General features: G+C 46.3%; 1 protein-coding gene across 3 annotated transcripts in view; it reads left to right on the top strand.

Annotated features, from left to right (window-relative positions):
* Positions 1-3,689: 3,689 nt before the first annotated feature.
* The window catches only part of ADD2 (adducin 2), a 130,323-nt gene continuing 110,699 nt past the window's right edge, over positions 3,690-23,313 (top strand). For 2 of the 3 annotated variants that reach the window (XM_089687169.1, XM_089687173.1), the window contains exon 1: positions 3,690-3,807. The gene's annotated coding sequence lies outside the window, so the exon portion shown is untranslated. The remainder of the gene's footprint in view (positions 3,808-23,313) is intronic. The other variant, XM_089687171.1, reaches the window with a different exon arrangement.

Raw genomic sequence — 23,313 nt, forward strand, 5'->3', positions numbered from 1 at the left:
TACACTTTAAAAAAAAAAAAAAAAGGCTGAACAAAACACAAAATGCGGTAACAATGCGTGTAGCAAAACGCACTGCATAGGTGTGAACGAAGCTGTACTCTGGAGTCATATGTTGATGTAAGAGCTCATGCACACAGATGCATTCTGCAGTACAGAGCAAACAAGCTATCATATTTTTGCTGCATACAGCCGCCCTTAGGCTCCATTCACATCTATGCAGTTTGCTTTTTGTCCATTTTTCAGTGCTTTTTGCAGTTTTTGTGTTTATTCTACACGTGTTTTTGATGCATTTTTTTTATGCGTTTTTACTGTGTTTTTTTGCATTTTGTTCAGCTTTTTTTTTTCTGTGGAAATTTTTTTTGCTAGGCAGAATAAAAATGCAAAACGCGGCAAAAATGCATTACCATTGAACGCTATTGTAGCAAAAATGCTGCTTTTTGCTTTAAAAACAAAAGTCCCTGACCTTTTTCAAAAACTCAGCAGCTCAAAAAAAGCGTAGATGTGAACATATTCTATAGGAAACCATATTAAAGGGACTTTAGTGCGTTAATACAAAACGCATAGGTGTGAATGGAGCCTAAAGCTTGGTTCACACCTATGCAGGTTGCGTTTGAGCCATTTCTGTATTGCATTTTTGCACCTGCGTGTTTGACTCGTCTTGCCGTGTTTTTGTTTTTTTATTTATTTATTTTTTTCTTGTTGCTAGGCAGATTGCAAACGCAAAATGTGACAAAAACACAGCAAAAATGTAATAAATGCTTTTCTGCAGCATTTCCATTGAAGTCCTATAGAACTAAAAACGCAACTTTTTGCATTAAAAAAAAGTCCCTGACCCTTTCCAAAAAACGCATCAGATGAAAACGTGCAGAGGTGAACGTCTCATAGGAAGGCTTGGTTCACACTGGATCTGATTTAAAATCATGCGTTTTGTTTGCGATTTCACCGCATTTTCTGAAGATTTCCCAACGATTTCTTGCATTTTCCATTGCGTTTTGCAGTGCGATTTCTATTGTAGTCTATATGTGAAATCGCAACAAATTGCAGAAAAAGTAATACAAAAACTACTTTTGAAATTGTGCTGCAGCAAATAGCATATGTTAAGACCCTCGCATTCACATTCTTTAGATCTGATATCAGTTATGATTTCAATTCCCAAAATCGCACCTGAAATTGCAGCTGTGTGAACCAGGGCAGAATCATGTTAAATGGACTGTACTGCGTTTCTGCAAAATGCTGCAGAAAGTGCTTAGGTGTGAACCTAGGGTAAGAGCCAGTTCATATTCTAGAAATGCAGTCCAGATGTTTCTGCATGTGCGTTTTTGACGCGTTCCGGTGCATTTTTTTATGCATTCCAGTTAATTTTTTTCCCCTCTTTTTCTTCAATTTAAATAGGGACATGTGCATTCCAGTGCGATTTTTGGTGTGTTCCAATGCGTTCTGGTGCTTTTGTATGTGTTTTACCACATTCCACTGCAGTAAAAATGCAGCATGTTCACTTTTTTCTGCAACTGAAACGCACTGGAACTGCAATCACTTATGTGAACTATGATATTGACATATAATCTACTTTCTGTGCATTTTGGATGCAGAAAAAAGCAACTGAAATGCATGTAGTGTGAACTGGCCCTAGAAAAAAAAAAGGTCCCTTTCCAAAAAAAGCATAGATGTGAACATGGTCCATAGGAAACCATGTTAAATGGACTGTAGTGCGTTTCTGCAAAAAGCACTAAAAAACGTATTGGTGTGAACGGAGCCTTAGGTATGAGCGGTTGCAAGTGGCAGCTCTGTGCTGCTACTTGTGTGAAGCGCCCCATGCGCAGAGATGTATATTTCCAAAACCCGCTCACCTGGGATCAGGGATTTACATCTGTGCACATGCGCCGCTTTACGCCTACCATTCATGTCTATGGGCGGCCATATGCGGCACACAAAAATATGCTAGTTTACTGAAGCATTGGTGTGAACGGAGCCTTAGGCATGAGCTGTTGCAAGTGGCAGCTACCGTGTTTCCCCCAAAATAAGACACTGTCTTATATTTTATTTGCTTAAAAAAACACACTAGGTCTTATTTTCGGGGTAGGTCTTATTTTTTTAATGTACAGGTGTGGACAGGGGGTGCAGAGGTGAGCTGTAGGCAGTTGTGGATGAGGGTTACTATAGAGAGGGCTGGCTGATGACAGTTGTGAGCTGCAGTCAGGTGTTGCAGAGGTGAATTGACAGGTGAGTTTCAGGAAAGGTGCAGAGATGAGCCACAGACAGGGTGCAGGGGTGAGTTGTGGACAGGGGATGCAGAGCTGAGCTGTGGCCAGGGGGTGCAGAAGTGGTTTTCAACTCAGCTCACCTCTGCACCCCCCAGCTGCAGCTCACCTATGCACCCTGTCTGCAACTCACCTGTCAATATACCTCTGCAACACCTGACTGCAGCTCACCTTTGCACATCCCCCCTCCCCCTCCACTGCCCTCATATGGTTAGCTAGCTTTGCAAAATACAGCTGTCAGCAGCCGGCCCCTCTCTATAGTAATTCCCATTTTAGGTCCTATCTTTCCACACAGTGCACCAAGCGCACTCACTCACCGCTCCACCTCTTCCCCATTGGCCAGCGATCACCCCATCGGTTTCCATGTATTAGGCTGCAGGGTGAGATGCCCCCACCCCTAAACACATTGCACAATGAGCCCTCAGATATCTTTTCCTTCCCTGTCCCACAGTGAGTACAGAGGTAGGGAGGTTCTGTGGGAGCGGATGGTGCTGTCACTTACACAAGGGACTGTCTCCTGCAAACACAAAAGCTGCGTTTCTGTGATTATAAGAGACAGTAGATATTGGTGTGCACAGGGCCTGTTCCGCCACGTTCCAATTGTAAAAAAGCCTTGATCACAACTAGGTCTTATTTTCAGGGTAGGTCTTGTACTTTAGCAAATCCCAAAAATAGTACTAGGTCTTATTTTTGGGGTAGGTCTTATTTTCGGGGAAACAGGGTATGTGCCAGTACTTGTGTGAAGCGCCCCATGTGCAGAGATGTATATTTCCAAAAGCTGCTCACCTGGGATCAGGGATTTACATCTGTGCACATGCGCCGCTTTACGCCTACCATTCATGTCTATGGGCGGCCATATGCGGCACACAAAAATATGCTAGTTTGTTTACTGAAGAATAAGCCCTAAAATGTGCAGAAACTTTAATCTGATTAGTTTGCCATTCCAGCATGGATTAGTAGAAAAAAAAGTCTACATTGTTTAAAGCTTCTACTGTACTCCTGCTTCTTAGGTAACAGATCCCCTGTAAGCAAGGCTAATTGTACAATTTGCTTCTCGCTGTCAGACTCATGTAAAGGGAGAGAGGGGAGCTGATGGCTAGGGGGGAGCAGTGATCAGAGGTGTGACTGATGCATCAATTATTATTATACAAGAAGAAGGATCCTTTCCATCCAGGAGGATTACTATGATTGCACAGGCAGGTATAACCTGCTTTGCTCTGCCTTGGACATTTGCCTTTCATCAGCAGTGTTCTCCTTTGCATTGATGTGACCATGCAGTTCTGGGTTAGTGATGGTTTAACCCTGCAGAGGCTGGCCATCAGCTGTCAGGGATATTCCCAGGTCTATTGTGGTGAAGCTGCACAGAGCATCCTAGAGATGTTGTAGGGTGGGTGTGGTGGGGGAGGGGCCAACCACATCACTGTCACTGCCTTTTGTTTGCCTGCTGTATCCAGAAAGGGGCTGGGCTTCTGCTCTATCACCATCCACCAGGAGATAACATGGGCTCCCCAACCTGCAGCAGATAACATTGCCATCGCACAGATTCAAGGTAGGTGTACATCATCCCCCCCTCAGCTACACATAGATCTATCCTGGAATGGCAAAGCCAGCATGATGCAATTATTGCCATGATGCAAATGAGGACCAGGCTTTAATTAGAGATGGCAGCAATGTGTACATAAATCCAATGATGCCTAGTCATTTATGGATGTGGGGTTATTAATGCATGTGCAGGGACTGAAATGAGCAGTGTGATCACACGAGTCTTATGTCCTTTAATATGACAATGCCTTTTTTATAGTGCCGTGGTCGGTGGGTGCATGTATTTTCCTGACGTGTCCATTTCACTGTGAACATAATGGATGTAATAGAGGAGAGATTGGAAGCACCCTGCTGAGATTATTTTCTTTCCTGTAGTACCGCCGGCAGTCAGGAGGGGGCGGCCTGTGGAAGGGAATTCTCTATAATGAATAAAATGTATTTCTAATCCTACAAGATCTATATAGTGAAGTGACAGGGGCTGAGCAGGCTCATTTTAAGGTGTCTTTAGATTTTTGGAGGTGTGGAGGGTGGCAATGCAGAAGCACTAATTAATGCAGCAAGTGTGTGGGTAGGCAGGAGAGGCATTGGTGTGCAAGGAGAGCCCATCAATATGTGTCATACCGTTACAAAGACACCTACTTGTATTAGCAGTGGTCTCAGATTGTAGATTCAGCCTGGAAATCTTTACACTAACCATAGCCATGCCATACTCAATGTCTTGTATCCACATTTTATTTATTTTGGAAATAAAAGACAAAAAATATCTTGCAAATATCACAAAACAAAAACAAACAAATAATAGGGAACCTTTTGCTTTTATAATGTTTCATGTCTTTAGAAATGTTTACCAACAAGGGTTTGACTGTATTTGACACTTGTGCTCTTATCGGTTTTGTTTCGCAGTGGACATGTATGGAAAACTAGTTGATTTCAATAAACTTGGACTTGAGGCTTTTTTTTAGATGTTTCTGTAATGTTGTAATGTCAGTCTGCAGCTGTCAAGGGAACTACAAGGCCCAGCATGCCTGGGCTGAAACTGCAGATATCTAAAGTTAAAAAAAAAAAAGGGAAAGATAAGTGTGGTATTCTGTACAGAATGCAAGGCAAGCAAATCGTTTGGAAATAAGGGAGGGGCAGTTTTGCTTGGGCCATCTGACTTCATGGGCCCATTAGAGGTTGTATTCTCTGGTTACACCCTGTGCTACTTATATAATCCATCAACATATTGAGCCTGGGTTCACAGTGATGCAGTGCGGAATTCGTACCAGTTTCCGTGCGAATTCTGCACCACATCACAATTGAACCCCGTTCATGCGAACCGCTGCAGACGTGTATGTTGAGTTAACAACACCCCAAAATTGTTTTGCAAGATGTGCAGAATTGGATCGCATGTGTGTGAATACCCATGTGATCCGATTCTAGGGTCCTGCACCTTTTTGGTGCAGATGCGGTGTGATCTGAGCCATATAAAATGTATGGCTCAAATTGCACAGCACAGAATTTGCATGTGATTTGCTCAGGAATGCAGTGCGGTTCCTGTGCGAATCATATGCGACATGCCGTACCGCATAAGTCTGAACCTGGGCTGATACATTTCTGAAATTACCTAATTAAAATCTTAGGGACATATTTAAAAAGTCGTGAATGTCACTTTCACTAACATTCGCTGGTGGTGAATCAATCACGGTCCTTTCAAATACATACACCAGGAAGAGTTACCAGCAGAATAACTAAATTATAAGTCGTGAATGTGACTTTCACTAACATTCACTGGTGGTGAATCAATCACGGTCCTTGGAAACACATGCACCACGAAGAGTTACCAGCAGTGATTGTCAGAATAACAAAATTATAATTCTACCCCATAGCGTATGTAAACCCTGGCCATACATGGATCGAAATTCGACTGATTCAGCAGGGACTGGCCGAATTTTTATTCATGGATGGCCACCTTGGTTGTACAGAAGTCGACGTATTTACCAGCCTGTTGAATAAAGGCTGCTCGATCAGCACTGTCGGCTACAGTTAGCTATAGTAAGCAGTGCTGATCAGTGTATTCTGAATTTGGCCTGTTGAATAAGCATCTGAAGGCATTATATCTGTTAGATAGGGGCCCAAACTTACCTTTTGATTTTGTAAGAAATTCAGAAAGCTAAGAAATTCCTATGCTCTCTGATGGCTGCATTGTTCCCAATTCTTTCTGTGGATTAAAGAATACCTTCCGCAAACAATGGAGAAGAAAGGAGGACATGATCTGTTCTCTTAACACCCTTTTGGGGTTGATTTACTAAAACTGGACAGTGCAAAATCTGATGCAGCTCTACATAGAAACCAATCCACTTCCAGGTATTTTTGTCAAAGCCTAATTGAACAAGCTGAAGATAGAATCAGTGTGCTACTATGCACAGCTGCACCAGATGTTGCACTCTCCAGTTTTAGTAAATCAACCCCTCACTGTCCTAGGGTGACAGCTCAGGTCCTCCATAGATACAGTACAGTGTGAGCGTTGTCACCCTAGGACAGGAAGTGTGTTACTTGCAGGATCACCAGGTGAAAAAAAGGAAAACAGTCCTGGAAAGTAAAAACTAATGCAGCATTTTTGTTCTTGGTTTACCCCTTAACGCTGTGCATTGCCGGCCTTTAAGGAGTTTCTGATGCCGCAAGGCGGGGTGGGGTTTATGAACATGTGACCGCCGCGGTCTGTCACATGATCGGAAAGCTCCTGATTACAAGTAGAGATCGGGGGCTTTCCGTTAGGGGCTGGCAACTGTACCAGGAGAACACAGGGTAGCACTCATGGCACAGGTTTGTTTACATTTGGGTATGTAAATATGCGGTCTCTTGGCGTGGAGGCCCAACCGCCCAGAGGCCACATATTTGCGTACTCTGGGCTCAAACAGGTTAAGTAAACTTTAATGTAAACCTATTATAACAGAGGCTGCCATTGCACACCAATTATTAAACATCACCTTGCTGCTATGCTGATCCTCTTGTTTCAATACACTGAGCCACTGACTTGGAACAGTTATGCTGATAAGACTTCTGGCTTCCATCATTTGAAAAATTGTTTTGAGAATGTGACTCACTATAAAAGGATGTGGGTCAATAGACAATCCAGGTAGTTAACATTTCAAGGTTAGGTTAACAAAAGCACCCCCCCCCCCCCCCCCCACACACACACACACACACGGTATTTTTCTCGTGGGAGGTTTACCAGTGAACACTTTGCAGTATTTCATCTTTGATACGCACAAGTTTTTGAACTTTCATGATGTAAAGGGCACATGTATGCTGTAATTTTCTGAATTTTGGGAACTTTTCCAACCAATCCTTGCTCTGTTGTTGGAGGTAGATTTAGCGCATTGAATTGTGGGAAGGTAGATTTTGGTGCACTGAATCAGCAGACTTTGGTCCATTTTGGCTTCCAGCATGTGTCTCACATTTCTGGGCACAAATATCCATCTTCTCTGCAGTCTTGCATGAGGTCATCTGTTGCAGCTAGAGATGCTAAAAGCACAGACAGTACAGGCTTTTATATGTGGTGCGTTTATCCTTTGGAGATGCAACCTGAATGTATTTTTGCTTTGAAGCTTCAGTCATTCTGAAACAACTCTTCTGCTATGGGAGGTATAATTGTGAGCTGCATCATCCACCATGCTTGTTGGGTATTTATGCAGTGAGCTTTACTGAACTTTTCATTACTGCACAAATAAGGTGGCCAGGACAATGGGTAATCATATTCTCTGCTAAATGTTTACAAAGAATTCAGCAATTTGAGACTCCTCTTCTGCAGCTTGAGGAAAGAGACTGCATGGCTGGCAAGGCAAGACCCAGGAAAACTCTCATCTGCATTCTGAGATACATTAGGCAGTTGGTAATTCATGCCACCAGTGCGCACTCAACAATTACGAGATTCAGGGCCTGGACACGGGGTGGGCGGAAGGGGAAGCTGTCCTGGGCACAATGGTTTACTTTATGGATAGGGCCCCTTCCTTCTGTTACAAGGCTGACAGGAGTAGTGATAGCAGCAGTGATATTGGCAAACAAGTGACTGCTAAGCATAGGTTCCCCTAAGCTTGCACATCTTGAATGGGGGGCGCAGCTTGGCATCTTTGCCCTGGGTGCTGGATGACCTTGTACTGGCACTGATGAGATGGATAACCGTTCAGTTTTCTGGTAAAAAGTAATTAAGGTAGCGCTGCCTTTCTGTAATCAGTTGTAGCCTGTGTTTGTTCAGTCTGAATCCTGTAACATATCTATCTGTCTGATTATGGATACCATTGACAAATGTATCAGGTTCCTTCATTTCTAGATTTTACTACTGCATATAAGTTCACATTTTGGCCTGAATAAAACTGAGATGAATAATAATGAACAAGTGGCAGTTAAAATTTAAGTTAACAGTCAAATATTTGATTCTTATGTTAGTCTCTAACAAGGGAAAGCAGTTTAATGTCTGCCTTAAATTCCAATCCAGTTCTCAGAGCAGAGGCCCCAGTGTGTTCCTACCCATATAATATGGACTCTAGACTAGAGAAAAGAGGTGTGGTCATCTGCAGTGAGAAGGCTTCTTAAAGGTGTCCATAGGCTTATGAGGGTAGAGCTGAGGGGCAAAGCTAGTGCTGCTTTACTCACCTGCCCAATCAGTTTGTTCTTCTAGAGCAGCCTTTCGCAACATCAACCTCAAACTACCTTCAAACATCTTCCTTGCATTGATGGTTAGTAGGAAAAAGGAACCAGACAGCTAAAAAGATAATTGGTATTATCCTTTGCCATGTGTGTTAGTCCTGGAACTATGCAGGCACCATTAAATAGGAGGTCAATCCCCAAAGCTCAAACAACACCTAGAAAACTCTGAAGGAACCCTAGGGTTTCACAGAACTCTAGTTAACAATGGCTGTTCTGGAGAGTGGTCATATATCGGACTTGTAGACATAACAACATTGCTTGATAAAGCCAAAGGAGCCCCAGTGGGAAACTGTCATCAAGTCCATTGTTGGCTTTGGACCTTCTCTGGTTGTCAGCCTTTTATAGGATCGTAAACTTTGACAGCAATCTGCTTGGATTTTATTTAGACAGGGTGGAAAATACAATAGTTTAGACTCATCATTACTTGTATGGTTCTGAAAGGCTTTTTTTGCCCTCTGCACCATAAGGGTGGTCAACATCTTCTTTGGTTTCCAATGCCTGTTGAAAGCAGCTGGTCAATATTGGTTGTTGGTTGATCTGCATAGTGTTGAGGAAAATAGCTCAGTTTGTCTGGACTGCAAGTGTATAAGCAGCTCCATATGTCCAACATATAATCAAGCCAGTAAGCTTAATATAGGCTGTCAAATTTCTGGTGCCTTGTCAGTGTCAGTGTCAGTATAGAAAGAATATCAATGCACCATGCATCTCAAGAGTTCCAGTACAGCCAGGCAATGTGCATTTTGCTCATAACTAGAGATGAGCGAAGAAATGAAAAATTCGATTCGACTGATTCGGCGAATTCGTGGACAATATTCGATTCGAGTTGAATAAATTCGCTGTGAATTTAACTTAAAAAAGGGTGTTTCTAGGCTTCAGAGAGACTTAATATTAGTGCAGAACACTGTACCTTTAATTTAAATGCCCTTGGAGTCTGCTGGGGAAGAGAAATAATACTGTCTGTCAGTATGACATGCAGATGAGTGCCGTCGATCTTAGAATCACCGCACACTTCACTCATTTGGGCAGTCACGGGGCCAAAACCAGTGTTTGGAGCCACAGTGTGGCGGTGGAGGCAGCAGCAATGGGAGGCCATACAGCAACCTATGACAAAATGGAAACCAGCAGGAGCGTGAGGAGACCTGAAAGTGGCACATGGCAGAGTGGGAGCAATGGGAGGCGGTACAGGGACCCAGGTCACACTGTGGGCCCAGCAGCAGCGTGACCAGGCGGTACGGGGGCCCATGGCCGATATGGGGCTTGGTGGCACCTATGGAAGGCCTGTAATCTGCCAGCAACCTATGACAAAATGGACAACCGCAGGAGTGTGAGGAGATTTCAAAGTGGCACATGGCAGAGTGGAAGCAATGGGAGGCCGTACAGGGACCCAGGTCACACTGTGGGCTCAGCAGCAGCGTGACCAGGAGGTACGGGGGCCCATGGTCGATATGGGGCCTGGCGGCACCTATGGAAGGCCGCTAATCTGCCAGCAACCTATGACAAAATGGACAACCGCAGGAGTGTGAGGAGATTTCAAAGAGGTACATGGCAGAGTGGAAGCAATGGGAGGCCGTACAGGGACCCAGGTCACACTGTGGGACCAGCATCAGCGTGAACAGGCGGTACGGGGGCCCATGGCCGATTTGACCTCATTCATCCCATAGTCCTGCCGACTCACGAATAGCGTGGCCTCCTCAAAGGGCCTGAGCAAGCGCAGGTGTCACACATGAGCTGACAATGGCTGACATCTAAGTTACACAGGGAGTACCTTTATCCGCTTTTAACATCAGGAAATCTGTGATGGCCTTTAGCTGTTCGTAAAGGCGGTCTAACATATGTAGGGTTGAATTACACCTTGTTGCAACGTCACAGCATGAGGAGTCGGTACGGGGGCCCATGGCAGATTACATGTCTGGCAGCAGCAATGGGAGGCCCGTAATCTGCCAGCACCCTATGTCAAAAAATTTAACACACCAGCAGTGTGAAGAGACCTGAAAGTGGCACATGGCAGCAGAGTGTGGCGATGGAGACAGCAGCAATGGGAGGCCGTACAGGGACCCATGAGAGACTCTGGACTTGGCAGCAGCATGAGGAGGCGGTATATAGGGGCCCATGGCAGATTAGGGGCCTGGCAGCAGCTATGTGAGGCCCGTAATCTGCCTGCACCCTATGTCAAAAAATTAAACACACCAGCAGTGTGAAGAGACCTGAAAGTGGCACATGGCAGCAGAGTGTGGCGATGGAGACAGCAGCAATGGGAGGCCGTACAGGGACCCATGAGAGACTCTAGACTTGGCAGCAGCATGAGGAGGCGGTATATAGGGGCCCATGGCAGATTAGGGGCCTGGCAGCAGCTATGTGAGGCCCGTAATCTGCCTGCACCCTATGTCAAAAAATTAAACACACCAGCAGTGTGAAGAGACCTGAAAGTGGCACATGGCAGCAGAGTGTGGCGATGGAGACAGCAGCAATGGGAGGCCGTACAGGGACCCATGAGAGACTCTGGACTTGGCAGCAGCATGAGGAGGCGGTATATAGGGGCCCATGGCAGATTAGGGGCCTGGCAGCAGCTATGTGAGGCCCGTTATCTTGCAGCACCCTATGTCAAAAAATTAAACACACCAGCAGTGTGAAGAGACCTGAAAGTGGCACATGGCAGCAGAGTGTGGCGATGGAGACAGCAGCAATGGGAGGCCGTACAGGGACCCATGAGAGACTCTAGACTTGGCAGCAGCTTGAGGAGGCGGTTTATAGGGGCCCATGGCAGATTAGGGGCCTGGCAGCAGCTATGTGAGGCCCGTAATCTGCCTGCACCCTATGTCAAAAAATTTAACACACCAGCAGTGTGAAGAGACCTGAAAGTGGCACATGGCAGCAGAGTGTGGCGATGGAGACAGCAGCAATGGGAGGCCGTACAGGGACCCATGAGAGACTCTGGACTTGGCAGCAGCATGAGGAGGCGGTATATAGGGGCCCATGGCAGATTAGGGGCCTGGCAGCAGCTATGTGAGGCCCGTAATCTGCCTGCACCCTATGTCAAAAAATTAAACACACCAGCAGTGTGAAGAGACCTGAAAGTGGCACATGGCAGCAGAGTGTGGCGATGGAGACAGCAACAATGGGAGGCCGTACAGGGACCCATGAGAGACTCTGGACTTGGCAGCAGCATGAGGAGGCGGTATATAGGGGCCCATGGCAGATTAGGGGCCTGGCAGCAGCTATGTGAGGCCCGTAATCTGCCTGCACCCTATGTCAAAAAATTAAACACACCAGCAGTGTGAAGAGACCTGAAAGTGGCACATGGCAGCAGAGTGTGGCGATGGAGACAGCAGCAATGGGAGGCCGTACAGGGACCCATGAGAGACTCTAGACTTGGCAGCAGCATGAGGAGGCGGTATATAGGGGCCCATGGCAGATTAGGGGCCTGGCAGCAGCTATGTGAGGCCCGTAATCTGCCTGCACCCTATGTCAAAAAATTTAACACACCAGCAGTGTGAAGAGACCTGAAAGTGGCACATGGCAGCAGAGTGTGGCGATGGAGACAGCAGCAATGGGAGGCCGTACAGGGACCCATGAGAGACTCTAGACTTGGCAGCAGCATGAGGAGGCGGTTTATAGGGGCCCATGGCAGATTAGGGGCCTGGCAGCAGCTATGTGAGGCCCGTAATCTGCCTGCACCCTATGTCAAAAAATTTAACACACCAGCAGTGTGAAGAGACCTGAAAGTGGCACATGGCAGCAGAGTGTGGCGATGGAGACAGCAGCAATGGGAGGCCGTACAGGGACCCATGAGAGACTCTGGACTTGGCAGCAGCATGAGGAGGCGGTATATAGGGGCCCATGGCAGATTAGGGGCCTGGCAGCAGCTATGTGAGGCCCGTAATCTGCCTGCACCCTATGTCAAAAAATTAAACACACCAGCAGTGTGAAGAGACCTGAAAGTGGCACATGGCAGCAGAGTGTGGCGATGGAGACAGCAGCAATGGGAGGCCGTACAGGGACCCATGAGAGACTCTGGACCTAGCAGCAGCATGAGGAGGCGGTATATAGGGGCCTATGGCAGATTAGGGGCCTGGCAGCAGCTATAGGAGGCCCGTAATCTGCCAGCACCCTATGTCAAAAAATTAAACACACCAGCAGTGTGAGGAGACCTGAAAGTGGCACATGTTTGAGGCATGATTCATGGCGGATTTAGTCAGTTGTGTCAGGAACTGGTGGTTTGAAATCCAGACTAATCCACGCCTGATTCATTTTCACAAACGTGAGTCTCTCCACACTTTGGGTGGACAGTCGTGTCCTCCGCGGAGTTACAATACCTCCTGCCGCACTAAACACGCGCTCCGATGCCACGCTACTGGCCGGGCATGACAGCCTTTCAAGGGCAAATTCAGCTAGTTGGGGCCAAAGGTCAAGTTTCGTTGCCCAGTAGTCAAGGGGATTGTCTACCTCGGTTGGCAGGGTGCTGTCCAAGTAGGCCCAAGCCTGTTGTTTGAGCTCCTGCTCCAGGTCCACCTGATGCTGCTGCTGCTGCTGCGGCTGGTTAGTAGTTTCCTCACTGCGCTGGTGAAGAAAGCTACTCATCATCGACTGCAGACTGAGGCAGCCACTGCTGGTGGAGCTGCCACTGCTCCTACCACCCCACCCCTCCCCTGCTGCCATGCCAGCGGAACGCGAGCGCACAGGGCCCACAGTGTCTGAGGATGGACGTTGGCGCACAAAGGCAGAGACCAACTGACTACATAGGTGGTTTTTATAGTACGTAATTTTGGCCTCCCTCTCAGCAGGTGTGAAAAAGGCCACCATTTTGGACCGGTAGCGAGGGTCCAACAAGGTGGACAGCCAAAAGTCATCCCTCTGTCTGATGGTTATTATTCGGCTGTCGCTACGCAAGCAACCGAGCATGCTATGGGCCATTTGTGCCAAGGAATGCGAGGGACTCCCTGCCTCCATCTCCACAGCATACTGCCACGGTGCGTCTGGGTCCTCTGTCTCCTCCTCCTCCTCCTCTACCAGATGCTCCTGCTCCTCCACTCCTGTCCGCTGAGTGGAAAAACCACCCATTTCACTCAATAATTCCTGAGCACAAATGTCCTCCTCTACCTCCTCCTCTTCTTCCTGTCCTGCCCCCACAGGGGTCATGTGGCGTTGAGATCTGTGCGCCACGTCTACCGCACCCTGACCAGCCATTGTTAACAGCATTTGTTCCAGGACGTGCAACAGAGGAATGACGTCGTTCATCCCATAGTCCTGCCGACTCACGAATAGCGTGGCCTCCTCAAAGGGCCTGAGCAAGCGGCAGGTGTCACGCATGAGCTGCCAATGGCTGACATCTAAGTTACACAGGGGAGTACCTTTATCCGCTTGTAACATCAGGAAATCGGTGATGGCCTTTCGCTGCTCGTAAAGGCGGTCTAACATGTGTAGGGTTGAATTCCACCTTGTTGCAACGTCGCAGATCAGGCGATGCTGTGGAATTCCGTTCTGCCGCTGCAGCTCAATGAGGGTGTTCTTTGCGGTGTAGGAATGGCTGAAATGCATGCACAGTTTACGTGACATTTTAAGGATGTCTTGCAGTGGGATGGTGGATTTTAGGAACCGCTTGACAACCAGATTGAACACGTGAGCCATGCATGGCGCATGGCACAACCTTCCTTGACGCAGAGCAGACACCATGTTCTTTCCGTTGTCAGTCAACATGGTTCCGATTTTTAGTTTGCGCGGAGACAGCCATCTGTCGATTTCTCTGTTCATTACACTCAGCAGTTCCTCCCCTGTGTGACTACGTTCGCCAAGGCATACCAGGTGCAGCACAGCGTGACACCGTTGCGCCCTGCACATGTGATATGCCGGTCGGGTAATGGGACTTGGCACGGGGGTGGCGGCTGAGGACACGGCGGAAAAAGAGGTGGTAGAGGCGGACATGCTTGCTGGACCAAGGACGTGCAAACGTGGAGGCAAAAGCGTCGTGACCTGTCCAAGTTGCTGGTGCAGCTGTGCCGGCACCACGTTCACCCAGTGGGCCGTAAATGACATGTACTGTCCCTGACCGTAGTTACAGCTCCACACGTCGGCGCTGCCGTGCACTTTGGCAGAGACCGACATGCTCAAAGACTGGCCCACCATCTCTTCTACATGTGAATGCAGGGCTGGCACTGCCTTTTGGGCAAAGAAATGACGGCTTGGCACTCTCCACCGCGGTGCGGCACAAGCCATCATTTCTCGGAAAGGTGCTGAGTCCACCAGTTGGAAAGGGAGGGACTGCAGCACCAGCAACTTGGACAGGAGGACGTTCAGCTTTTGCACCGTCGGGTGCGTGCTCGCAAACTGTTGTCTCTTGGATACGGATTCCAAGAAAGACTGTTGACGGAATCCGAGAAGAGGAGTAGCAGGAGAAGGAGCATCTGAACGAGCGGAAGATGCCAACGAGCGACAACTCCCCTCAGCAGAGGTGTTGGAGCCTTGACTGGCTGATAGAGGGCGATTGACGACGTCGGGTGACGGAGCAAGTAACGGAGCGGGTGATGGAGCGGGGGCTGGGGCAGGCAGAACCGCCGTATGTTTATCACGGTTTTCCCAGGCCACCGAATGGTGACGCTGCATATGCTGACGCAACGCTGTAGTCCCAACATGGGCCCCCTGGCCACGCTTGCATTTCTGGCCACATAGTCGACATACGGCTACGTTTACTTCCTCGGGCGGCTTGAGGAAAAATTGCCACACCACCGAGTAGGAAACTTTGCCCCCGCTACTCTTCACTGGCTGACTGCTACTTCCTCCGTGCGCACCGGCACCACTACTGGCCGTGGTGGTAGGCTGCAGTGGAGCTGGTGCTCTACTCCGTGGACGTTTGGCTCCACTGACACTGATGCGACCCTGCTGCTGTCTCCTGGGCAACCCACCGACTGTTTTGCTCGCTGCCAAGCTGCCACCCTCTTCTCCTGATGATGCGGAAGAAATTGCCTGATGACGACGAGGCTGCCAAGTGCGATCAACCTCCTCATCATCAAGTAGGGTCTCCGCCTCACTACTAGCCCCCTCGGCTGCGTCTGGGTCAGGAGACAGACCTGTCTCTAGACCAGCTACCGAGCCACTCTCCTCGCCAGTACTTGTTCGCTTGGCTGCTGAAAAGGCCGATGTCTCCCCCCGTTCCTGACCGCCCTCTGTTAGCTCTTCCTCACTGTACAGTGGGGCTGAGCCCACAGCATGCGATACTTCGCTTGGTGAGGGAACAGCAAAGGACAGGGGCAGGTAGAGGACACGTGATTTCAGTGGGCTTGCTCCCGGGCCATGCCAACTAACGGTTGTGTCTGACGTACCCACCGACCGTTGGCTGTAGGTGTCAGAGGTGACCTGGGAAGAGGAAGACGACCGAGCCAACCAATCAATGACGGCAGGGTTGTCGGTGGAGACACGACCGCTGGATGACACCGGGAGCACTGGCCTCTGGCTGCGAATACTGCTGCCTCGACCCCTTCCTCTGCTGCCACGTCTGCTCGCTCCTAAAACATTGCCTCCTCTGCCACTCCTCTGCATGTTGTCTGACATACTATTTAATTCAACGATTAGGTGTCCCTGAGTAACAATTCTCTGGCACTCAGTAACAATTCTGTCTGTCCCTGAGTATGAATTCTGTGGCCCTGAGTAACAATTCTGTGTCTGTGCGAGTAACAATTCTGTGTCTGTGCGAGTAACAATTCTGTGTCTGTGCAAGTAACAATTTTGTGTCTGTGCGAGTAACAATTCTCTGGCACTCAGTAACAATTCTGTCTGTCCCTGAGTAACAATTCTCTGGCACTCAGTAACAATTCTGTCTGTCCCTGAGTAACAATTCTCTGGCACTCAGTAACAATTCTGTCTGTCCCTGAGTATGAATTCTGTGGCCCTGAGTAACAATTCTGTGTCTGTGCGAGTAACAATTCTGTGTCTGTGCAAGTAACAATTTTGTGTCTGTGCGAGTAACAATTCTCTGGCACTCAGTAACAATTCTGTCTGTCCCTGAGTAACAATTCTCTGGCACTCAGTAACAATTCTGTCTGTCCCTGAGTAACAATTCTCTGGCACTCAGTAACAATTCTGTCTGTCCCTGAGTAACAATTCTCTGGCACTCAGTAACAATTCTGTCTGTCCCTGAGTAACAATTCTCTGGCACTCAGTAACAATTCTGTCTGTCCCTGAGTATGAATTCTGTGGCCCTGAGTAACAATTCTGTGTCTGTGCGAGTAACAATTCTGTGTCTGTGCAAGTAACAATTTTGTGTCTGTGCGAGTAACAATTCTCTGGCACTCAGTAACAATTCTGTCTGTCCCTGAGTAACAATTCTCTGGCACTCAGTAACAATTCTGTCTGTCCCTGAGTAACAATTCTCTGGCACTCAGTAACAATTCTGTCTGTCCCTGAGTATGAATTCTGTGGCCCTGAGTAACAATTCTGTGTCTGTGCGAGTAACAATTCTGTGTCTGTGCAAGTAACAATTTTGTGTCTGTGCGAGTAACAATTCTCTGGCACTCAGTAACAATTCTGTCTGTCCCTGAGTAACAATTCTCTGGCACTCAGTAACAATTCTGTCTGTCCCTAAGTAACAATTCTCTGGCACTCAGTAACAATTCTGTCTGTCCCTGAGTATGAATTCTGTGGCCCTGAGTAACAATTCTGTGTCTGTGCGAGTAACAATTCTGTGTCTGTGCGAGTAACAATTCTGTGTCTGTGCAAGTAACAATTTTGTGTCTGTGCAAGTAACAATTCTCTGGCACTCAGTAACAATTCTGTCTGTCCCTGAGTAACAATTCTCTGGCACTCAGTAACAATTCTGTCTGTCCCTGAGTAACAATTCTCTGGCACTCAGTAACAATTCTGTCTGTCCCTGAGTATGAATTCTGTGGCCCTGAGTAACAATTCTGTGTCTGTGCGAGTAACAATTCTGTGTCTGTGCAAGTAACAATTTTGTGTCTGTGCGAGTAACAATTCTCTGGCACTCAGTAACAATTCTGTCTGTCCCTGAGTAACAATTCTCTGGCACTCAGTAACAATTCTGTCTGTCCCTGAGTAACAATTCTCTGGCACTCAGTAACAATTCTGTCTGTCCCTGAGTAACAATTCTCTGGCACTCAGTAACAATTCTGTGTCTGTGCGAGTAACAATTCTGTGTCTGTGCAAGTAACAATTTTGTGTCTGTGCGAGTAACAATTCTCTGGCACTCAGTAACAATTCTGTCTGTCCCTGAGTAACAATTCTCTGGCACTCAGTAACAATTCTGTCTGTCCCTGAGTAACAATTCTCTGGCACTCAGTAACAATTCTGTCTGTCCCTGAGTATGAATTCTGTGGCCCTGAGTAACAATTCTGTGTCTGTGCAAGTAACAATTTTGTGTCTGTGCAAGTAACAATTCTCTGGCACTCAGTAACAATTCTGTCTGTCCCTGAGTAACAATTCTCTGGCACTCAGTAACAATTCTGTCTGTCCCTGAGTAACAATTCTCTGGCACTCAGTAACAATTCTGTCTGTCCCTGAGTAACAATTCTCTGGCACTCAGTAACAATTCTGTCTGTCCCTGAGTATGAATTCTGTGGCCCTGAGTAACAATTCTGTCTGTGCGAGTAACAATTCTGTGTCTGTGCAAGTAACAATTTTGTGTCTGTGCGAGTAACAATTCTCTGGCACTCAGTAACAATTCTGTCTGTCCCTGAGTAACAATTCTCTGGCACTCAGTAACAATTCTGTCTGTCCCTGAGTAACAATTCTCTGGCACTCAGTAACAATTCTGTCTGTCCCTGAGTAACAATTCTCTGGCACTCAGTAACAATTCTGTCTGTCCCTGAGTAACAATTCTGTCTGTCCCTGAGAATGAATTCTGTGGCCCTGAGTAAGAATTCTCTGGCACTCAGTAACAATTCTGTCTGTCCCTGAGTAACAATTCTCTGGCACTCAGTAACAATTCTGTCTGTCCCTGAGTAAAAATTCTGTGGCCCTAATAACGTTTCTGTGGCCCTAAGTAACAATTCTCTGGCACTGAGTGAAAATTCTGTCTGTCCCTGAGTATGAATTCTGTGGCCCTAACTAGCGTTTCTTTGTCCCTAAATAACGATTCTGTGGCCCTCATTAACAAGTCTGTGTCCCTGAGTAATGGTTCTCTGTCCCTAAGTAACTTCTCTCTGTCCCCAATTCTCGTTTCTGTGGCCCTAACTCTGTCCCTGTCCCTAGTACAGAGCGGTCTGCCTCTGTTCAATGACTGCAGGCAAATGAAGATTTCCAAAATGGCCGCTATATATACCTCGACCATTACACAGTGCTGGCTGGCTGGCTGCTGATTGGCTGATGCGATCACATGTCGTTGAGGAATGCATTATGGGGCAGCGCGCCTTGTCTGCGCGCCTTCCCCGACATCCCCGCTCCGTCGCCGCACATGTCAGCCGCCATTTTCGGAAAAATTTCGATTCGCGCGTCCGAATTAGGCTGTTTTTCGGATTCGGCACGAATCGAAATTTTTCCGATATTCGACTCGAATTCCACTTCGGATACTTCGATTCGCTCATCTCTACTCATAACTCTCAGAACTAGAAACTGCTAGCATATATATAATGCGTTACTGTACAGTAGTTTTCTTGTGACAGAAGGTACTTGCGTGCAATATCTCCTGCTTCCTTCCAAGTCCATAATTAACTTTACAAGGCTTGAAATAATTCCTTTGTGTACTTGCAGCTGCTTGTGCACCCAATTCAGGACAGATACAGGCAATGTGGAGCCAATGTATGAAACCAATGTATGATTTGCATATAGTACGGAATACATTTATTCTCTTATGGAGTTATCGGAAATTGTTGCAATTTATATTCAAAGCTATCAGGAAGAGACAGGCCTGGGCATTTTCTGTGTATATCTGAAACCCAACCCAGTGACGTGTAAATAAATATAAAGCTGGGGCGCACTGGATAGCGCAGATCAATAAGTATATTACCATAAAAAGAGGAAGAGCCTTGAAATATGTTAGTAGTGGCGTCTGTTTGAACGAGGCTGTAGAGCCGTCTGGAGAGGCTCTGATGACCATTCAGCCAGCAATCTTCATCTGCACTGTCTTAAATCCCCAAGCACTGTCCCTCTTTATTTGCAGGATTTTTTGGAGGGAGCATTGCCTTGAAAATGTTCTGTTTAAGTAGTTCTGATGAAAGTGCAGGGTTTTTTTACCTATTGATCTGCTATATCCAGAGTGCTTTGGCTTTATTTTTTGTTTTAAATATTGTTGCATAGGTACATTTATATACAAGTTGCAAAATTTTCAAATACTCCTCGGGTATTTTTTTTTCTATTTTATTTTTCTTAGATGGCTAAGGCACAACTCCATGCAGAAGTTGTTTTTTTTTTTTCAATGGAGTGGGAAAGCAATTACTGGGTCCCCCACTGATGAGATTTCTCTCCAGCACCTGTCTTTGTGATGAGTGTCACTGAAACAGAAAGCAGAGACTTTTGTTTTTCAAATAGTTGGGAAGGGTTACTTTTTTTCTTTTTCTTAGTGCCCTCTGTGTTCCCTCTGTGTAGGGAGAAATTTCCCTTTCTCTCTCCACCAGAGGTTCAGACCCTTCCCCCATCTTTTCCAAAATAGAATTAAATAAAATAAAAATCTCTGATTGGACTTGTGCTTTAATTCCCAGCGATGTCACATGCTGAGCTAGCTTTTCCAATTACAGGAAATTTACATTAAAAAAATCTTCAATTGGTTCTATTTTTATAATGACAACAGCTGTTCATTTTAAAGCCATAGTCTGTTCTTTAATTTCAGTAGGATCTATTTTAAGGTTACCTTGGCTTTGCCTATTCTAATCTTGATCCACAGAAAGCACTTTTCCATATTTGCTAAATGCAAATATCAGATTGGTTCCTGTGTGATACAGTACAATGGAGAATCGAGAATAGTCAGCTTCTGGTGCCAGTAGTGAAATGAAGCAGAGAAATGTTCACAGTGCTGTAGAGCAGTGTGGAGTGATTGATGGTTTCCTGGGGGGATTGTGTAATCGGTTAAGGGTGGTATAAGCAGAGGTTTTACTGCTAATGGCCAGATAAAGTGAGCTGATGGTTACATGTAACGGTATGGGAAGTTAAGTAGATGTTTGCAGAACTTTTATGTATCCGTTTCAATAGAGCTAATTAAAGTACAAACCATTATCTGAATATGAGCTTCCAGAAGGAACTATTACTGCTACCCACAACCACCAATCAGATTCTAATTTTCTTTAGTGTTTCTAGTGCAGCATGAGTATGGGAGCACAGAAAGGAGATTTTGGTTGCTGTATGAAATAGGAACTGTTAGTCCACATTCACTGCCATTAAAGATTATGTAAACTCTTAGATTGTGAGCTCCAAGGAGCAGGGCCCTCCTAACCCTCTTGTATTGAACTGTATTGTTGCTGTATTGTCTCCCGTTATATTGTAAAGCACTGAGCAAACTGTTGGCGCTGTATAAATCCTGTATAGTAATAAATCCAATGTGTCATATTCCTGATATGTGCCTGCTATACCATGTACTAGTATGAAAAACTATCCCGTTCTCTTTGTGAAATACCTCGTGTTGCTGCCAGTCCGTCTGCTTTCCTATTAAATAGTGATCACACTAGGTAGGAGAGCACAGTGTTCAGTTTTCTAGCTGTGCTGAGAATACAGCCTTTTCACCTCTAAAGATTAAATTTGTGCTCACCCCTCCCCCTTCCTCACACAGCAATTCACTGGGAAGACCAGGGTGCTGCTCTTTCTCCTTTCCCAGCTCTCTGAGCTCCATATGCATGTGACAACACTGAAGAAATGACTTTGCTACAATGTAAAGTAGTGAGTGTACAGCTTGTATAACAGTGTAAATTTGCTGTCCCCTCAAAATAACTCAAAACACAGCCATTAATGTCTAAACCGCTGGCAACAAAAGTGAGTACACCCCTAAGTGAAAATGTCCAAATTGGGCCCAAAGTGTCAATATTTTGTGTGGCCAACATTATTTTCCAGCACTGCCTTAACCCTCTTAGGCATGAAGTTCACCAGAGCTTCACAGGTTGCCACTGGTGTCCTCTTCCACTCCTCCATGACAACATCACAGAGCTGGTGGATGTTAGAGACCTTGCGCTCCTCCACCTTCCGTTTGAGGATGCCCCACAGATGCTCAATAGGGTTTAGGTCTGGAGACATGCTTGGCTAGTCCATCACCTTTACCCTCAGCTTCTTTAGCAAGGCAATGGTTGTCTTGGAGGTGTGTTTGGGGTCGTTATGTTGGAATACTGCCCTGCATCCCAGTCTCCGACGGGAGGGGATCATGCTCTGCTTCAGTATGTCACAGTACATGTTTGCATTCCCTCAATGAACTGTAGCTCCTCAGTGCTGGCAGCATTCATGCAGCCCCAGACCATGACACTCCCACTACCATGCTTGACTGTAGGCAAGACACACTTGTCTTTGTACTCCTCACCTGGTTGCTGCCACACACGCTTGACACCATCTAAACCAAATCAGTTTATCTTGGTCTCATCAGACCACAGGACAGGGTTCCAGTAATCCATGTCCTTAGTCTGCTTGTCTTCAGCAAACTGTTTGTGGGCTTTCTTGTGCATCATCTTTAGAAGAGGCTTCCTTCTGGGATGACAGCCATGCAGACCAATTTGATGCAGTGTGCGGCATATGGTCTGAGCACTGAGAAGCTGACTCCCCACCCCTTCAACCTCTGCAGTAATGCTAGCACTCATACGTCTATTTCCCAAAGACAACCTCTGGATTTGACGCTGAACACGTGCACGCAACTTCTTTGGTCGACCATGGCAAGACCTGTTCTGAGTGGAACCTGACCTGTTAAACCACTGTATGGTCTTGGCCACCATGCTGCAGCTCAGTTTCAGGGCCTTGGCAATCTTCTTATAGCCTAGGCCATCTTTATGTAGAGCAACGATTCTTATTTTCAGATCCTCAGAGAGTTCTTTGCCATGAGGTACCATGTTGAACTTCCAGTTACCAGTATGAAAGAGTGAGAGCGATAAAACCAGATTTAACACACCTGCTCCCCATTCACACCTGAGACCTTGCAACACTAAGGAGTCACATGACACCAGGGAGGAAAAATGGCTAATTGGACATTTTTAACTTGAGGTTGTACTCACTTTTGTTGCCAGCGGTTTGGACATTAATGGCTGTGTGTTGACTTATTTTGAGGGGACAGCAAATTTACACTGGTATACAAGCTGTACACTCACTACTTTACATTGTAGCAAAGTATCATTTCTCCAGTGTTGTCACATGAAAAGATAGAATAAAATATTTACAAAAATGTGAGGGGTGTACTCACTTCTGTGAGATACTGTATATAAAAGGGGACAAAAAGGTATTTATAATGTGTGTGTGTGTGTGTGTGTGTGTGTGTGTGTATATGTGTGTGTGTGTGTGTGTGTATATATGTGTGTGTGTGTGTGTGTGTGTGTGTGTGTATATATATGTATGTGTGTGTGTGTGTGTGTGTATATATATGTATGTGTGTGTGTGTGTGTGTGTATATATATATATATATATATATATATATATATATATATATATATATATATATATATATATATATATATGTGCTTGTGTGGGTTTACATACACTTTAAAGGGGTACAGCCAAAGTTCGTTTGGCTGTACTTCTCCTGTGGATCACAGGAGTGTGGTTCATTCTACACTTTTACACTTCTGTGTAACCCATTGTCAGCCGACACTGAGCTAAAGCCCGTTGTTGGCTAACATCACAGAGCTGACCATATGGTCGGGATTCACCCAGGAGCCTGGACTGGCACCTGGCTCAACCTCTCAGTGCCCCCTCCACAGCCCAGTGC

The sequence above is a fragment of the Staurois parvus genome, unplaced genomic scaffold (assembly GCF_062004578.1).
Source record: "Staurois parvus isolate SC_StPar_1 unplaced genomic scaffold, SC_StPar_1.0 ptg000420l, whole genome shotgun sequence".
NCBI lineage: Eukaryota > Metazoa > Chordata > Amphibia > Anura > Ranidae > Staurois > Staurois parvus.